An 18,921-nucleotide genomic window follows, 5' to 3' on the forward strand; every position below is an offset into this window, starting at 1 on the left:
CGCTGTCATGCGGTGTGTTTCTATCCTGCAGCACCTTTCCCCAGGGTACCGACACTGACTTTCTAACACCGCACCCCAGCCGTCCTCACTGCTCCGTCCTTATGCACCAAGTCGTTCTGTCTGCGTCTGGGTCACTGCCTCTGCTGTCCTCCGCTCCACGCACATTGTGCCGATCCCTACCGTGCTCCTCCGAATCCAATCCACTCGGGCTGTGCGCCCCGGGCGGCTCACCAGCTGGTCATTGCCATCGGGGCCTATCGTGGACAGGACGCATCTCTGACCCACTCCGCGGCCCTCAAGTACGGCTCACCGCTGTCACTCGGCGTGCTCCGTGCCATCCTGCACCGGTCACATATCTTTTTCGCCACGGCTGGTCATGGCCTTCTTATCGAGACTCCGGCCTCCTCCTGCAGCATTTCAGTAGCTGTAGCTGAAGCTGTCGCTCACCGCGGATCTTCCCTGTCTGTCCCAACAAGGCCAATCTCATGCCACCCCATCCGGACCTCGCAGAACTAGGCCTCATGATTTTTATGGGGCCTTACAGTCCCTGGCATCAACCTTCAGTGTCTGTGCGTCAGATACTGCACGGATAGAGCGGAATGGAATTAAAATGCGTGGCGCTGAGTTAGTCTTCATTGGCCATCTTCATTGGCCTTTAGCCACGCCCCCATTTGTTCGATTCTTGATCAAATTTACGTCGCTTTCACTGCTACTAAGTGAAAAAAACATTGTAATTTTGCCACATATCGGTTACAACTTCTTATGGTCAGAGTGCATTACAATTAGAAACTAGGGTTGGATTTAAGATATGACAGATAACCATCCAAGTTATCCCAAGCACAATAGAACATAATGCACTTGTAACAAGGTGGACGGGCTATCTAGTATGTTTGTGTACCCACCTGTCAAACTCTGAATCAGGCCCAATGTGTCTTGCATCCCTGCTAGGGCCATAGTGGGAAATCCTCCCTCAGCTACTCCCAATTTCAGACAGAGAATCTAAGCGTGAGAGGTATGTCTTTTCTCTGGTACACCTTGTCAAATCTGGGAAAATCAGTTGCTCAAGATGACTCTCAGTTCCGTTTCTACCACAGATAGATCTTTAGGTGTTGCTCCAGCAGAACCACAGCATCTCTGCTGTTACAGGAACAGAACCGGTGCATACCTGCCACTGTGTGGACAAAACCATCATTGCATTCAGAACCAACACTACGGTGTTTCCCTTGATGCAAGGTCCCTGCATCTCCTTCAATAACAGCCTCGACAACAAGTTCTGCATTGGAGCCACTGCACTCATCCGATTCAGTGCATCAACACTGAAGCAGCCGGGTATGATGCATCACTACTGCTGCATGGGGAAATTCAATGTGTCTCCTCAACTGTGTGGGAAAAATCGATTCATCTCCTCAATGGCGTTGTTCAGAACCAGCGTAATGTTCCTGCACTTGGATTTAAGGTACTTTTGTTCAGCAGGCTGAACTAGGTCCCTGTAGCCAGCCCATGCCCCATTATGGTGGCCTGAACTTATGACTTTGACTTGGTCTGTCATGCCAGATAACCACAGTTGGCGGTTTGTACTTTTTAGCCTAATTTTTTGCAAAATCATTAAAATTTAATAGCTCCGGTTCTACTAATTTGATTCTTGTTGCTTTGGTCTCAAATATGTTATTATATTTTAAATATTATTCTAGATTGTTGTGGGATTTTTCTTGTATATGTTTTCACTTTATTACTGTTTGAAGTGTTGCATAAATATTTTACATAATGGGGGTCATTCTGACCTTGGCGGTCTTTTCGCAAGACCGCCGAGTTACCGCCGCGGTGAAGACCGCCGACCGCGGCGGTATGCCGCTGTGCGCATTCCGACCGCTGGGAGCGTTCCGCCGGAAAACCGCCAACAGCCACACTGGCGGTCGGCGGGAAAGTGGAGACTGGTCAACCTCCACCGCCACGCCAGCAGAACACCGCCCACAGAATTACGACCCACATTTCTGTGTGGCGGTCTTCTGTTGGCGGTCTTCTGTTGGCGGTCACCTCCCCATGGCTCCTGTCGCCTCCCGGAGGACCAACGCACAAGGTAAGTTGATCGTCCGTGAGGGGAGGGGGTGGGGGGGTGTTGTGTGATGTGTGCGTGCATGGGGGTGTGCGTGTGAGTGTGTAGAGGGGGTGTGTGAGTGCGTGCATGCGGGCGGGGAGTGCTGCTGTGCCTATGGGCAATGTGTGTAGTTCGGCGGGTGCGCATGTATGTGTGCGGGTATGTGTCCCCGTTGTGTATGTGTGTGTGTAGGGGGTGTGTATATGTGCATGTTGGGGGTGTGTGCATGTCGGGGTGCGTGTATGTGCATGTCGGGGTGGGGGTGGGGAGGGGGTTCGTACCACCTCAGGGGGGTGGCAGGGGGGTGGAGGGTGTGGGGGGAGGACTCGGGGGGGCAGTGGGGGGTGGGGGAGACCCCTATCAGTGCCAGGGAAGGAATTCCCTGGCCCCGATAGTGCCTACCGCCATGGTTCGCATGGCGGTTCCCGACCGCCAGAAACCGCGGCGGTAAGCAGGGTCATGATACCGTTGGCGGTCTTGGGTCGACCGCCGGACCAGAGTGCGCAGACTCCAGCCCGTCGGTCATGACCGCCGTGGCTGTCGGAGTGGGGAAGTGGCGGTCGATCGCGGCGGTGACCGCCGCGGTCAGAATGCCATTTTTTTGACCGCCGGTCTGTTCGCGGTCCGACCGCCGCCTCTCCGCCGACCGCCAAGGTCAGAATGAGGGCCAATGTCTCTAAGTTAAGCCTGACTATTTTTATGCCAAGCTAACAGAGGGTTGAGTATGAATATCTACTAGCAAGTCTTTTCTTGTGGGCCTTGTACTGCATGTAAATTCTTTTGTTTTCCTCCTTGGACACTGTTGCCCAGGTTCCATCGAGGCACCCACAAGTATTTTTTTTAATTTTTTTTTATTAAAGGGCAGCAAGAGGACCTACTTCCTGCACTACAGAGCTGATTCTTTGGTCAGTCCCTGCCTGTGCTCCTGCTTTAGCTTGTGGGCAGAGCCCTATTTACTCTATTCCCTAACTGTGTGGAGCACAGGGAAGTAATGCAGCTGCAGGCCATCCACTTCCCAGACATGGGGTGTAGTGGTGGAGGCAGCCTGCATCACTCCTGGGGTTCTGCCACCCCAGGAGCCGAATAAAGAGCACAGTGGCACTCTAATGCTTGCCTCCTTTGTCTTCTGTGTCATAGGGATATGAGGTTCCCAGAGACTCCAGGAATTGTGCCAAGCCCTAGGAGATGGGGCCCATATGGGCCATAAGAGAGCTTTAGGAGGAGGCTCCATTCAGGCCACTTCACCATTGAGTGTAGAAAAAAGAATGTTGCACCACTGTTGCATTTGCTTTCTTTAAGTTTTCTTTTCAATTAGGCAAACATTTTAACCCACATGTCCTTATCCTTGGCTTCTCCTTGCTTTTCCTTAGGCTTGTTTTGTTCCAGGTGGCTGGCCCTAACCTTAATGAGCTTCTTCTTCATGCCTCCTGGCCTCTAAAGAGTGCTTTATATGGTGAGCTGGATGTTAACTGTTCCTTGTGTCAGACCCATCCTGTACTTGACTCCCGATGCCATTCTCCTGGTGGTGGGGTCATCTTGCACAGACCTTTCACAAATAGCCTGCAGAACTCCATCCCTGACACACTTCCCAGGACCCGGGGCCTCCAGGATTACTGAAGGGCACCTGGTTGGCAGCAGAGTGCAGGGCTAGTTCAGAGAAGACCTACAGGAGCCATCCAGAGTCCCCCAGCAGGAACTTTCCTCCAAATGTTCTTTTGGGAGTATAGGTAGGCTAGCATCACTGGTCCTGGAGAGACACATTCTAGCCCAGCGGATCCGCTGGAGACAAAGTCCTTAGTCTATCTTTGCAGGGCACCAGATAGGTTCTTGTTAGAAACTGGGTTTCTGGTTGGCAGAGATATGCACACTGTCCAAGCAGGAACCACAGACCTCATCGGGGTAAGTCAAAATCACACCCTAGGTTAACTTGTACTCATCGTCTGGTACCTTGCACAGAGCAGTCAGGCTTAACGTAAGAGACAATGTGTAAAGTATTTGTGCAACACCTCAAACAATAAAACAGTGAAAACACTATGCAAAAAGATTCCACCCCTGGTTAAAAAATGTAACTTAATTTAATAAAAAAAGCAAGTCCAAAACTGCAAAATCCAATAAGTAAAACTTGAGTTATGAATTTTTAAATTGTTAATTGTGCTTAAAAGCAGGAACCACCAAATTGAGGATATCTGGTTCCACCGGACCAGGAAAAAATCAAGAGTTCAGGCTGACCACAATGGAAAATGGGCTGGATAGAGGGACCCACTTAAGCCAACTAAACAAAAGTACCTTCCTCCTAGTTGTGTTGACCTCGAGGAAGATGCAGGCTGCAGCTGAGGTGACATATTGTTTCCAATCCTGCAACAGAATGAAATGCATCTGTTTTCTCTATGCAAAGTCAGTGATGCATCGGTTCTGAAGACAATGTGCCAGCCCTGCTCCATGCAGCAATGAGGATGCCCCAGTTCTGATTAATGCAAAGGTAAAGATGTGCAGATTCTGGTCCCCACAACAGTGAAGATGAACGGGTTCTGATGAGGACATGTGGGCTGGCTGAATGAAGCTCCTTAGGCCTCACTTACAATGGTTCAGGACTGGGGTGGCACAACAAGGCAGTTGAGGGGAAAGTCTTTTATGTTCCTGAGACTTCAGAAAACAGGAGACCAGTCAGCTGGCCTTTAGAATCACTCTGGTTTCTGGTTTGGAGAGATGTAGGTCAAGTCCTTCTCACTCCTGTGCAAGAGGCAGCAGGTCAGCACAGCAAAGCAGGAGTCCAGCAGAGTAACAGTCCAGGGGAGTGGCAGTCCTTGTAGCAGCACAGCAGTCCTTCTTCCTGGCAGAGAATCCATCCACAGATCCAGATGTGTACGGAAGTGGTGGTATCTGAGGTCCAGTACTCATACCCAGTTGTGCCTTTGAAGTGGGGGAGACTTCAAAGAAAGGTCTTTGAAGTGCACAGAGGTCCTTCCGTTCTGCCTAGCTTCAGACTCACTACAGGGGGATATGCAGCCCTTTGTGTGGGGACAGGACATTGCCAATTCAGGTGTGTGAGGTTGTGCCCAGGTCCTCCCTCCCATCCTGCCCAGGATGGCCCATCAGGGGGTGGATGGCCCATCAAGTCACACCTAAGCTCCCCTTTTGTGTGGTTGCCTAGTGGGAATGCAGAAATCCTAGCTGTCACCCATCCCAGACCTTTATTTAGAGACAGACAGCAAGCACAAAATGACTAAAGTAAGAACATGTCAACTTTCTAAAAGTGTCATTTTCAGAACTGCAATTTAGAATCTGCCTTCTCCATAAGTTGTGACTTTAAATTGTGAGACACCAAACTCACAAAAACATATCCCTTCCAGACTGTGAAATAAACATATATAATGTAATAAGGGAACCCCAATGTTATCCTCTCGGAGAGATAGGCCTTGCTGTAGTGATAAACAACCATGGTAGTTTTTCATTACCAGGACATGTAAAACCTGAAGGTACATCTCCAGTCTTTTACATACATTGCATCCTACCCTATGGGTTTTCCAAGGCCTATCTTATTGGGAAACTATATGGATAAACTGGGAAGGTTTTGGCCTGAAGAAATGGTTATATTACCAGGTTGGCATGACATTGTTGAACTGCACAGACAGGCTCTGCAATGGCAGGCTTGAGCTATGGTTAGAGGGCTATAAAAGTGAGAAGAACAATCAGTGTTGCATGCCCACAAGTAGCATTTACTTTAAAGGCCCTGGGCACCTGTAGTGCACTTTACTAGGGACTGATAAGTAAATTAAATATGCCAATTGGTATTAAGCCAATGCTACCGTGTTTCAGTGGAGAGAGCACAAGTACTTTAGCACTGGTTAGCAGTGATGATGTGCACTGAACCCTAAAGCCAGCAAAAATTAGGTCAGAAAAGTGGAGGAGCTAAGCAAATATTTGGGGAGAAGACCAACCTAAGGCTGTCAGGTCTAACAGTTCTCATTCTAACGGGGCATTGTTTCGCTGTTGTCACTCCCAGTTCCATGGTCTTCTCAACTGTCTCTCTCTTGTGCAGGGTGGTTTTTAAGAGGAGATGGAATGTTGTAGGCCAATCCTCAGAAGCCATATTATTCCTAGACCTTTGCCCCAACCATCTTGCACAGCATTCTGGGACAATTCAAAATGGTGACTTCAAGTCATCTCTGAGACTTCTCTCCTAGATGACTCAGTGACCTGATCCATTCCCATCAAACCTCCAAAAGCAAGCCCATCCTCCAAATACCAAAGTTTCCTCCTTTGTTTCAGTGGGCCTGGGCTATCCTAGCCCAAGTGCAGTGTGACAAAATAATTAACAGATGCAGATTCCCCCCCCCCCCCATCCCTTTCCTTTCCCAGGAACTTGTTCAAACACTGTTAATTGTCATTTTGTGTGGGGAGGCATTTGATCCCTGTGCTGGGGAGCAGAGTAATTACCTTTGCCCAGCCTTATATCAGGGGCAAAGGTCTAGGATCTGATTGTGAGCTGGGCCAGAGAAATATGTAAAATCTTAATGTCCTATCAAGTGTGGATGTGCGTCATCGAGGACTGCAAATTTAAACTAAGGGTTTTTATCAAAGATTGAGACTTTGCTAGACTCTAAGTGGAGCGAAATTGTTCTAAAGAACATATTTCTCCTATAATGTACAATACAGTAAAGCACCACAGAGTTCAAGTAAGTACTAAACACCTACACTATGAATTCCTGACGAAACCCTTGGTCAGCAACAATGTCTGAAGAGTCCTTTCTGCAAGAGGTTACCTGGGTGCAGATAACGGGTTGTGCAGTTTCACACATTCAGCTGACACACAAGTGCACATGCATGTTCTCACAAAATCACATGTAACCAGCACATACCCTCTTTCCTTAGATGGCCCAGCAGCAGCCTTATTTTAATAGATGGGCCTGGTAGTTAGCATGCTCGGACCAATTTCCTTGAACTTACCTTCAGTGAGACGTAGATACTTACATTCTCTCACAGTTAAATAAATAAAAAAGATGGTTAGGCAATTGTGAGAAATTTTGGTGGACTAAATGGACGGTACCCATTTGCTACAGGCAGCATACACTCATCCACATTGTGACTTAACATTCATAATAATATACAATTCGTGTTTTGGTTCTCAGATTAAAAGTACCAAAAATCAGTAGGTAAGAATTTAAACCAGACTGTGTTTTTGTTTCCAAGAAGTGACATGATTTCAGATTCCTGAGCTCGCATTCCGACTTATCTACCCAAACTACCTCCTAAACAATCTCAGGACATTTCTCTTTTCTTGCGTAAGGAACTTCTTTCAAATCAACAATAATATTATACCTGTGCTATGTGTGAATGCTGTACATTTTGCATGTTCTTATTACTTTCTTCCATCATGTTTTGCCTGCATTGCTTAGCTGATTTGGAAATAATTATCTCAAGAACGCTGATACAGGTTCCGAGATCTTTAACTACACCACGCCACTATTAGACCAGCTTTACTTGTACTTGCCCAATTAGTTTCACCAAGCGTTGCGTGTCCACAGTTGATAGGCATGAATATTAGTTACATTTCTACTGATCCCTTCCATCAAGCACATTTTAGGCAGCATTTTACTGATTGGAGGAATAAAATCTAAATGCAACACTGAGTGGGGAGGTCAATATTTTGTCTCCTTCCAATGATATAAGCCAACATTACAACTGTTACGTCTACTACTGGGCTGGCACATAATGCAAGTTTATATTCATATAATTATGTAGTGTGTGCCACCCTCATTTGTTCCGAACATGCTGTAGACAAGCTGTTGCAGAAAAAACCCTAATAAGCTTTTTGCCTAGATCAGAGAAATGACAAAACAAACTTGAGGTGACTAGTGCTGAAATGGAATAAATCTACCACGAGAGCACATCATTTTGAATGGTTAATGGCAGAAAGAGGAGGAATTATAAGGGGCCGAAAGATGAAGAACAGATTGTATGAAAATCAGCCAACACATTTGTTTTTGTTACATAAGCCCTCAAAAAGTGGGATAAAAAACTGTAATTGTAAAGTTCAAAATACATTGAATTAGCAACTGCCATCTCCAAATTCACAATGCACAAAAGCGCAATGAAATTCGTAATTACCATTACGAATGAAAATGTACCCACGATTGACTGCGAGTTGCATGTAACCCCTTATGCAGAAATAAAGCATGGAATGGTTGGTGATTGCAAAGGTCAGGAGCTGCCCAAGGAGTAACTTGAATGCTGTTAAAGCTTATACTGTGCTTGAGCAGTCTCGGGGGGGACTTTGGAAGACATCCCACAGACCTCTGCATGCACTCTCAGATGAAAAACATATAATGTTCCACTTTTTATAACATTGTGACCCAGAGCTATTTTACCAGGTTTATAACCCGTAGTGAGGTAATGGATAATAGTGAAAGCAGCAGCGGCTTCTCCATTAGTGCGGAGGAGCGTTGCTCACCCGCCAGCAGCTGCAGCTGCAAACCTTTCACCAAAAAACAGTGTTTATTATCATTTTTTGGTAGAAGGGATGGGGTCACAGGCTGTGACGAGCACTGAGGGGAAATTTACACCACTCCTCTCAGTGCGCATGTATGTTTTGCCTGGAAACTCGGGCTGGCCAAATACACATGCGCAGTAGGCTCTCTCTAGCCCAGCAACACAGTTGCCGGGCTTGAGAGAGCATGCACAGGCTCCCAGTCTACCTGGAAGCGCCCTGGCTTGGCCCTACCAGCCAATCCTAACTGCTCTGAGCCACATTAGGATTGTCTGCATGGCAGGCTGGGAGCCTGTGCACGCATCAGAGGAGCTGATGAAGTGATGCAGAAGCGTTGATGAAGCTGTTTTTTAAAACAAAATTATCCCCCCCACGCGCCGCCCCACCCCTTCTGCGTGCCACGAGCCACGACTGGGTGCAAGGTGTGGCAGAAAAGCATGACTTGCACGTAATGTGTATGGCACAGGACCAAAGGCTTGACTTGATGGCCTAGTGACAAATAAACATGACATAGGGCATGACATGGACGTCAATTCATTGAAATGCCAGTAGTAGCTGAAGTGACATCGCATGCCCTTTGACCTCCACACTCACTCACACACATACTTACACATACAAATTCACACTTACATACACTCTCACATAAACACACTCTCACCCACAAGCATGCACACAGCATACATTTAAAAGCATTTTTCACTTGCCTCCTCTGCAATGGAAGGGCATATTCCAGCTTTCTCCATTTTGATTACATTCATAGTGAATAATTTATTATTATTCACTATTAGTGAAAAACAAAATTGACAGAAAACAAAGACAGTGGCGCCCCAACAGATGTCCATGATAATGACCTACCCCTGTGTCCCTCGCACTGAATTTGCCACCTCTAAGGTCAGATGTCACTAAGGCAGTGCCAGGGGTAGCAAAGGATAAGCCAGGGGTCGCAGTTGCGACTCCTGGCGACCCATAAATGGCTTCCACGGAGAATGCCTGAATGTCATGATCTGTGGTTAGTGATCACTGAGCACTGGCAAAAGCTGTGCACTGCCCATTCAAGGGACCAGATTCTTGGTGCACAATGAACATGACATGTAGAGGTGGTGTTGGGTATAAATATGGATACATTGTGCATCACTGAAAGTTATGTCCAATATTTCCAGAACATGGGGCCTAATTTACAAGCCCCTTGTGCCACTGTAGCGTAGAGTGTCATTTACAACAAACTGGTGCATTGATCATGATGCACCAGTTTGCTTGCGCCGCCCCCCTGACATCACCATAATATCGCTGTATTCACAATACAGTGTACCATGACCCTCTTTGGCACAGCTGTATCAGAATTTCTGACACAGTTGTGGCGCTTTGCTGGACCAGAGTCCAAATTCTGACACTAGTCCAGCAATGCTAGGGGTGGTCCATTAGATTCCACTGTGCCATTCCTGTGGGCCTCCTAGCAGGGGAACGCCTCCATTGCATACATTATACGTGACACAGGTATAGTGTGGCACAAGGGTTTACAAACTCGTGCAAAGGTCCATTGTGCCAGTTTGTTAATATGGCGTGGGACTGTTCTGTGCTACTGTAGAGTAAAAAACAAGTTACACTTTGGTGGTGCAAGGGGCTTGTAAATGTGCCCCTTAGGGGCATATTTATACTTGGCATGTGCCGTTTTAGCATAAAAAAATGTTGACGCTAAAACCGCACATAGCTAACTCCATATTTTTATTTCGACTCTAGACCCACCTAGTGTCAAAATATTGGAGTTAGTGCCATGTTTAGGATGTGTGAAACCACCTCACGTCAATGAGATGCAAGGTAGGCATTGCCGTCCTAAACACAATGCTAGGACCCTAGGCCATATTTATCCCCCGACACAAAAATGACACTAACGAAGGAAGCAGATTCAAAAAATGTGACAAAGTCTGATTAGTGCCAAATTTTAACCTCTGGTCAGACCAGGCATTAAAAGGAGGCTCACACACCACCACTCAAGGAAAAAACAAGGAAGGAGCCTTGGAAACTTCCAGGACAACATGGAAGTGCTACTGCTCCAGCTTGGCACATGCCACAGACTTCTGCGAAGACAGCAGATCCAAAAACCACCACGCAGCAACCTCAAACCCCATCACAGCAGCCACAGAGGCAGCACAGAAGGAGAGAGAGAATCTTTAGACAGCAAATTACCATCTTTGAAATGAGGGAACAAGGTGTGGTCCGGATGTACAGACTCAACCGTGAGTCCATTGTATGCCTGCTGCACCTGATAGCACCACACATAACGGCAAGGCTGCAAACTCCCCATAACATTCCACCCATTACAAAACTCCTCAGTGTCCTCCACATGATGGAGTCTGGATCATTCCAGACAACGTGTGCACTAGTAGCTGGTATCTCCCAATCATCCTTCTCCGTCTGCCTACCAAAGGACCTGGACGTGATCCTATGCCTCACGCTCCAACACATCTGCTTCCCAAACATCCAGCAGCTGCAACAGGAGACCAAGCAAGGTTTCTATCAGATTGCTGGGTTTCCGCATGTACTGGGTGCAATGGATTGTACCCATGTCCAACTGGTGCCACCTACAGCAACAGAACACCTCTACAGGAACCGCAAGCACACACATTCCATCAATGTGCAGGCCATTATGGACCACCGTGGGCTCTTCAGCAACATCCTGGCGAAATCTCCCTGCAGCGACCATGATGCATACATCTTTCCCCATTGCACAATCAACCGGCTGTTCCAGGATGGCACATTTGGCAATGGGCTACTCATGGGTAAGCCTCCATACCAATCATGTGACACAACAAACCAACCATCAAGGACAAACAAGCAAATACCACAATAAATACACATGGGCAGGTCCACAGAGATGTACAGGCAGCAACACATAAGCCACATGCCACACTGCACTGCACACATTGCATGTCATAAACTCATACACTCAAATCTATATAACACAGCAACACCCTGAATGGCAAACCACATGTGGACAGGTGGAGCCAAGTCTCCTTTACATACAGAAGCTGCTCACAAACCAATACAAGTGTGCACAGGTTGACAACTAAATACAGATCACACACACATTAAACCAAACAAAGAAGCGCACAGGCATGTCAATGGCATAGGCTATGGCCATGTTGAGGAAGTCACACATAGGCACAGTCCTTCATAAATCATGGTGTGCAAGCCTCAGGCAGAATCTAAATCCAATGCCACCTAAGTGGTGCGAGAAACAAGTATACATCAGCTACACATACCTAACATACCTGTGGTGTGCACATACACCTGTCTACTGCATTGTGTCCCACACATATGTATACAAAAACATCTGCTATTGAAGACCATGGGGCTGAATCATGGGAAAAGGGGCAGCACCTACTCCAGTGCCACCTCAAATGCACCCCTAGTGCCCCCTAACAACACCATGTGTGTTCCAACTACCAGAAATGGTCCACGATGGTGCTGAGTCTGTGTAAAAACACTAACATTCATGGATGACATAGTAGGATGCGGTAGGAGTATAGTGGAGATACCTGATGTTACATGCACCGTACTACGGGACCCATGTGAAAAATAGCTGTGCCCCCTCCCAAAACCTGCATTGTGCATGTGAAGAAAGTGTCTGTCATAAATCATGTAATAGAAGCTATGAGATACTTCGACACCATATTACATCATCCTACCAATGTGGGACACACACTCCCTTACGACCATCATCTGACACAAAGGGTGGCGAGGGCCCATATTTAATGGAAAATGACAGAGCGTGACGATGCACCAAAATTGGTAGCGCCGTGCTCTGTCATTTTCACAACGCAGGGATGCACCGTATTTAATTGAATACATTGCACTTAATTTAGCTGCCATCACAGGCATCCTTGCACCATCGTGCAAAGATGTCTGTGTTGAGAGGTATGATTCTTTATGTGCGGGAAGGTGTCCCTTTGTGCACATAAACAATCACTAATGGCGATTTGTCACTTCTGTGTGTGCTGCAGAATGTAGCACACACAGAAGTGACAAAGCGTCATTTTCAAATGATTGTTTATGCGCAGTAAGGGACACCTTCCCACACATAAACTACCATGTCTGGCATTTTGCTCTTTCTATGCGTGCTGCATAATGCAGCACACATAGAAAATGCAAAAAATGAAGAGGAATTAAAGTTGACGTCAACATTGCACCATGCTAGCGCCATCCCTGTGGTGACATTAGATTTTGGCGCTGCCTCAGGTTTACTAAAACTCGTAAATCTGAGGGAGAGTAAAAATAAAATGGGTGTTTCTATGGCACAGCCACAGCAACACCCATTGCACACCCCTTCCACGCAAAGGGCTCATTGCGAAGAGGCCGTATTTACAAGGTGGGGTTAAGCTCCAAAAAGTGTCAGGGCAGAGCGCCATTAGAGCTTATCTAAAAGGGACACTCCGGTGGCGCTAGGGGCTCATATATATGCCCCTAAGTGTCACACTGCATGCTCAGTGAAAAATGGTAATATGGACAGCACAGTCGGGCTTTGTAGGGCAACTATGATGAATCAGCATCTGACACCATGTAAAAATAGAACAATGCTTCAAATATGGACTACACATCACATGTACCTTAATCATAACCATCACTTTTGGGAGTAACTTAAAAACTTCCCAGGCCCTTGAGCCACAACCCAAGTTTGTTGTGTCCATCAACACAGTTCAAAGGAACAATTTCACAAGAATAGGAAAATACACTGCACCAAAAGCAAGTCTGTGTCATCACTCCAACTAAAAAGTACAACTGCCATGGGATGTTCCAAACCACTATCAACACTTACCAACACATCTCCTCTCTATCCTTTGCAGCTGACCAAGGGTATGGCATACAGCCATGGGTGATGAACCCTTTTGCCAACCCCGCAAGGGTGGAACAGCGGGCCTACAATGAGGGACACAGGAAAACTCACAATGTGGTGGAGATGACATTTGGCCTCCTGAAATGCAGGTTCAGGTGTCTGGCCTTAACAGGAGGAAGCCTCTTGTATGCTCCATCACTTGTTTGCAAGATCATCCTGGCATGTGCAATCATGCACAACATTTGTGTCTGGATAAATATCCCCCGGGATGAACAGGATGATGTACAGAGCGAGGACGAGGATGATGATGGAGCAGATAATGTGCAGGGGGGACAAGTGAACACTGCTGCAGGAGTTCGTAGGAGACTCCACATTGTGGATAACTTCTACACATTCCTCACTACATACACCATTGGAATGTGACTCAACCCTCAGTGAGCAGGTAGGTAACACTGTATGGTAGTAACAACAAGCATGTGACTCCTGAAGTTCTAGATACATGCACCCCCACACATATTGACCTGTCAAGTGGGTAAGCTGCTAAAACTTAGCTCATCCACCACAACAACACCATGTCCGATGCTGAGCCTCCACAGTGGATCCATGGGATTGTGTCCTGGGACTGCCAATGTGTACAACCGTGGCACATGGTGGACTGTACCTTATGTATGGTGCACACACGTTGGCTGTGGAGTGCGCAATGGGTTTCCTTGACTACATAATTAACTATGGGTGCAGAATCACTATCCAAATACATGACCCATAGTCACCATTCATGGATTTCTTTGGACAATGCACCACCACATAGTCAACTGGGTTGAATGTAAGCAGAGTAGCAAATATTCCCTATGTACATAAGGTGCACACTTGTCACACAAATCTGCTGTCCTGACACATGGCTAGAGCAAATCTAGGCAAACAAGTGCAGAGTAATGTATGGGTGTAAGTTCTAGGTCGCAACGGGTTTGCCAGGAACAACAATGCTTGATGTGTCAGCATGTATATCTAATATGTTCTGTACAACTACATCACACAGCACAAAGTAATACACACCACCCATTGTCACCCACATGACAGAACTAGTGCATGATAACAACATTAACAAATAGTCCCATGCATGTGGCCTCCAACAATACAATCAGGTGTGGGATGTGCATCTCTGTTCAGCATTGTTGAAATATGTCTAAGACACAACGCTAAACTGAGTGGGAGTAGACCTACCCACATATGTTGCAATTGGTAAATTAACTCTCCAGCACTGAGATGATGTGACACCTCAATATCAGTCAGTCATGATAAGAGTTACCTAGGTTGTGCCATGCTGGACGAAATGCAAACACATGTACAAAGGAATTTCTGGATTGAATGTTTCCAGACACCCACACATACTTGTAAATACAACACAGGAGGTCAAATGGAGACAACACATGTGGTGTGGCAGGAGTGATGTCATGTGTGTGTGGAACTCATGACAACTCACGAATACCATCAATGGAACCGTACCTATCAAGTAGGTAGGAGAAAGAGATGTAAACATCTTCCATGAACACAAGTCACATGTTGGATTATGTCCATGTATGAATAGACAATGTTGCAGTAGAAGATGTGCACAAAAGGCAAACAGATGAAAGAATAGGAACAATCTAGGTAACAATACATGCCTCACCAGTAGTGCAGGAATACATGGAGAAGGGTCACACATAGACCTACACTGAATGTACAACATATCAATGTCTATGTGTCAACATAGGGCATAAGTACCACTAGATCAGTGACTTTCAGAAATGAGCTACACATGTGTTCCGACATACGGAAACATAGGTGGCACTGATGTGACAACACATGCATTTGTCAAATGGCAACATGTGTCCATGCAGGAAGATAGTAGTGTGAGATTTTACATCCCATGAACACATTTCTGTTGTAATATGTGACATAAATCACAAAACGTATGTCCATACACACACACACAGCAGATACCAATCTTCCCCAAAACGTGTGTACATGACACCTCCTGCAAATATGGTACATGTGGGCACAAATGGCACATGTGTAGCAGAGCAACATGAAGAGAAATCCAACAACACACCACAGAGTGAACATACATACACAGGCAAATTGGCAGGGTTGACGTGATGGCAATTCGGTCCAAGTCCACTGAGTACAGAGTGTAGAAACTTTCATGGTCGCCACATTCATTACCTTTTGTTGGACATAGGCCACCAAATACATTTGGTGTTGTAGGTCAGACATAACAATGTAGCACACATGTGCTAACATGTCTGTGGACACAGTGTAGATACGCATGCACATGTGCATGAGATATTGAGTAATTGCATGCAGCAGACTCACAAACAAACTCATGGGTCCAACATACCATTGTCACCGTAATGACAGTTCTGGACACCCACATGTTGCCACACCACATATACACCACATGTAACATATGAAGTCACTCAGGGTTCACTCAAAGCAAACAATGCAAAAATCCACACAATGTTGTCATGCGTGAAACGTTTTTCATGCATATGCATATGCTATACAATACCCCTAAGCTAACAGACGATTAGCCCCTGTGAGTCTACTGCACGTCCACAGGCCTTTTCAGGCTAATGGTGAGAAAATACAATGCATAACTGTCATGCGTAAAAAAAACTGACTGAAAAACGTGATGCACATGCCCAGGAAGTGATGTACCAGGACATCCTGCCTGCAAACACGCTACAGTGAGTGTAGTTTCACTTTCACTTCACAGTCTATTTCTCTGTGACTGTGTGAGGTTGTGTGGTTTAGGTGCTGGTGGATTTGTGGAGTGTTTGCTGTGTTTGTAGTGTACATTGTGCTGTGTCCTGTGTTTTTTGTATATTAATTGTCTTATAACTAAGATTTTGTATAGTGAGTGTACTGTTTTTGTCTCTGTATTGTGGGGTGTTTGTTTGGGGTAGTTTAGTTGGGGTAGGTGTATGGGTTAAGTTTTATTTCTTTTTTATGGTGAACTCCATTCACCACAGGGAATGTCTGGCACAGGGAGGATGAGCCAGATGTCTGCAGATAAGCTGGGTGGGTTCATTTGACTTGTGGCACACTACCTCCCCATGATGCTGCAACTGGGTGGCCGGGTGATACTTGGCTACCCCACGGAGGCAAGGCGGCTGCAGTGGGGCAAGGTGCTCCACCACCTTACCTGGATATTTGCTACTGGAAGAAACAACCACTAAATAAAGCATCGCTGGGCAGATCTGGTATTAAGCGAGCAGGATCTGCTCGACCATTTGGGAATTGAGATTGGTATAACAGTTGGTAAGTGTCCCATTGCCATACATTCTCCTTTTTTTGCATGTGCATGACAGTTGCAGATAAGTTTGAGTGCTGCATGCAATGGTTGTGGACATGTCGCATGATATCCTGCCCCAAGTTAGAGCTGCATTTTAAATGTACAACAATGAAGCAAATGCAGGACAGATGTATCATTTATCCTTCACAACCATCACAAAATGTTGTGATGCATGCTTAGTGTAACTCAGTAATGAGCAGCTTCAAATGAGGCCTGCTCCATGCAACATGAATGAAAGGGGGTCCCAAAACATTGTTTGGATACTAAAGTATTATCCTCTGAACCAAAAGGTAGTTCCCTATGCATAATTTGCAAGCACTCAGAATGGCAGCTGAGAGAAGGTGTGCAATGTGAGGATATAGATGCATGAGAAGGGCCCCCATATACTTAGCCAAAGTTGTGATGATCTGTTGCATCTCCTGCTGAGTGCAGCATTGACCTTCACTTGAATAGATGATTCCATGTTCCAGTACATTGTGTATCACTGACAGACTCTGCGATGTCTATAACCAGACACATGTGCAGAGTCAATTCCATAGGCCTGCCTCTTCTCACTGACATTATGTGTCTGCCCTGCATCAGCTCCATCACTGGCACATCACTCACTAACCTGCACCATCAGATGCATCCTTTGACCACTGAGCAAGTGTGTTTATGTTGAGACATATTTCTATGCCCATGTTCTTTTCCCTCACTGGACTAACAATTATATACCATGGCAACAATGGCAGGCCACACACTGTTGGCACTACATCCATAATTTAATTCATTCAATGTGCAGGTAGGTACATCAACTTCACATGAGTACACTCCCATAGCAGTTTTGAAAGTATGTGTGCTTTGTGATGGCACACACATATTACTTACTTCACTGAAGGATATATAATGTCGTTCCTCAACATCTTGGAATACCCACACAACCCCATGGTAGTAGGTTGTCAGTTTGCTGGGATGTAAATGTATACAACATCTTATGCAGGCTGAAATGCCATGGGTGTTACAATGGGCCAGGCACTGCAACCACCATTGCATGCCCCTCAGATGGCATATAATTATTGAGCAGTCCCATATGGTAAAGGAGGTGTAGTGCTAACAGTCAGCAGCATGACAATGCTATGTATAAATGGTGCAGTGAGAAGCACCACAGGAGTGTTAGTGACAGTGATGGTTTGTAGGTGTGTGGGTCTACCTTATCTGAGAGTATGTGTGATTAAGTGATCATAGCTGTTTGTCTGTTACTATGATCTACCACTAGGATTACTTCCTCACTCAGCCTAACAAGTTTACTCTGAACAATATTGCCCATTTACTGAAACTTGGCATTTACACTAAGCAATGTTTTCCATTAATGTCTTGCAAATGGACCAGTGTCCTGCACCATAGGAGAGGTGGCACATTTCCAAGACCCTAAAGCATACAGTAAGTGTCATATTGTGCATCCTGTGAGCAAATCCAGGGAATGGTGTGAGTCAGTCAGAAGTGTAGAATGCAATGACAGGAGTTTTTGCCTGACCATAGTAATGGCCATATATTTATTGCTGTCTACCATTTAGATCACAGGGCAAATGTGTATGTACATAGCATGCCTATTGACAACCACTTTGTAACAACACCATTGTCAGCACTGTGTGCCACACATAGCAGACACTTAATGACAAGATGGTACAGATGTGGGTTCCATCAGCAGAAGTCACTGGGGGGTTATGTAGGAGACACACCCACCACAGGTACCTCAGTAACCTTCTGATATAATGTTTTTATAGTACTGCTAGGAGCCATAATGTGCTGCATACCAGTCGGTAGTGTACACAATTTGGGCACAATTCCACTCCAGATGGTGTTGGGAAAGGTCTATGATTCTCCCACACCAGATGTCTGCAGTTTTCACAACACGATCCTGCCACAATGATAATTGGGACTAATGTAGATCACATCACATATGCATATAATTTGAATTGTATGTGTGTACCTGGTACTTTGATGATGTCTGACATGCACGTGCTAATGATGTAACACATTGCAGGATACAGTTGCAGCACCCAATGAAGTGCCAAAATCACTGTGGGCTTATGGGCATCCATACAGCCACCTTGTGTGTGCTGTTTAACACATGTAGGACTACATAGCACAGGGCAGGGGGCTTCAGTTCTGTAATGTGTTGACAACTGTGATGT

Source organism: Pleurodeles waltl, chromosome 3_1 (assembly GCF_031143425.1).
Source record: "Pleurodeles waltl isolate 20211129_DDA chromosome 3_1, aPleWal1.hap1.20221129, whole genome shotgun sequence".
Lineage (NCBI taxonomy): Eukaryota > Metazoa > Chordata > Amphibia > Caudata > Salamandridae > Pleurodeles > Pleurodeles waltl.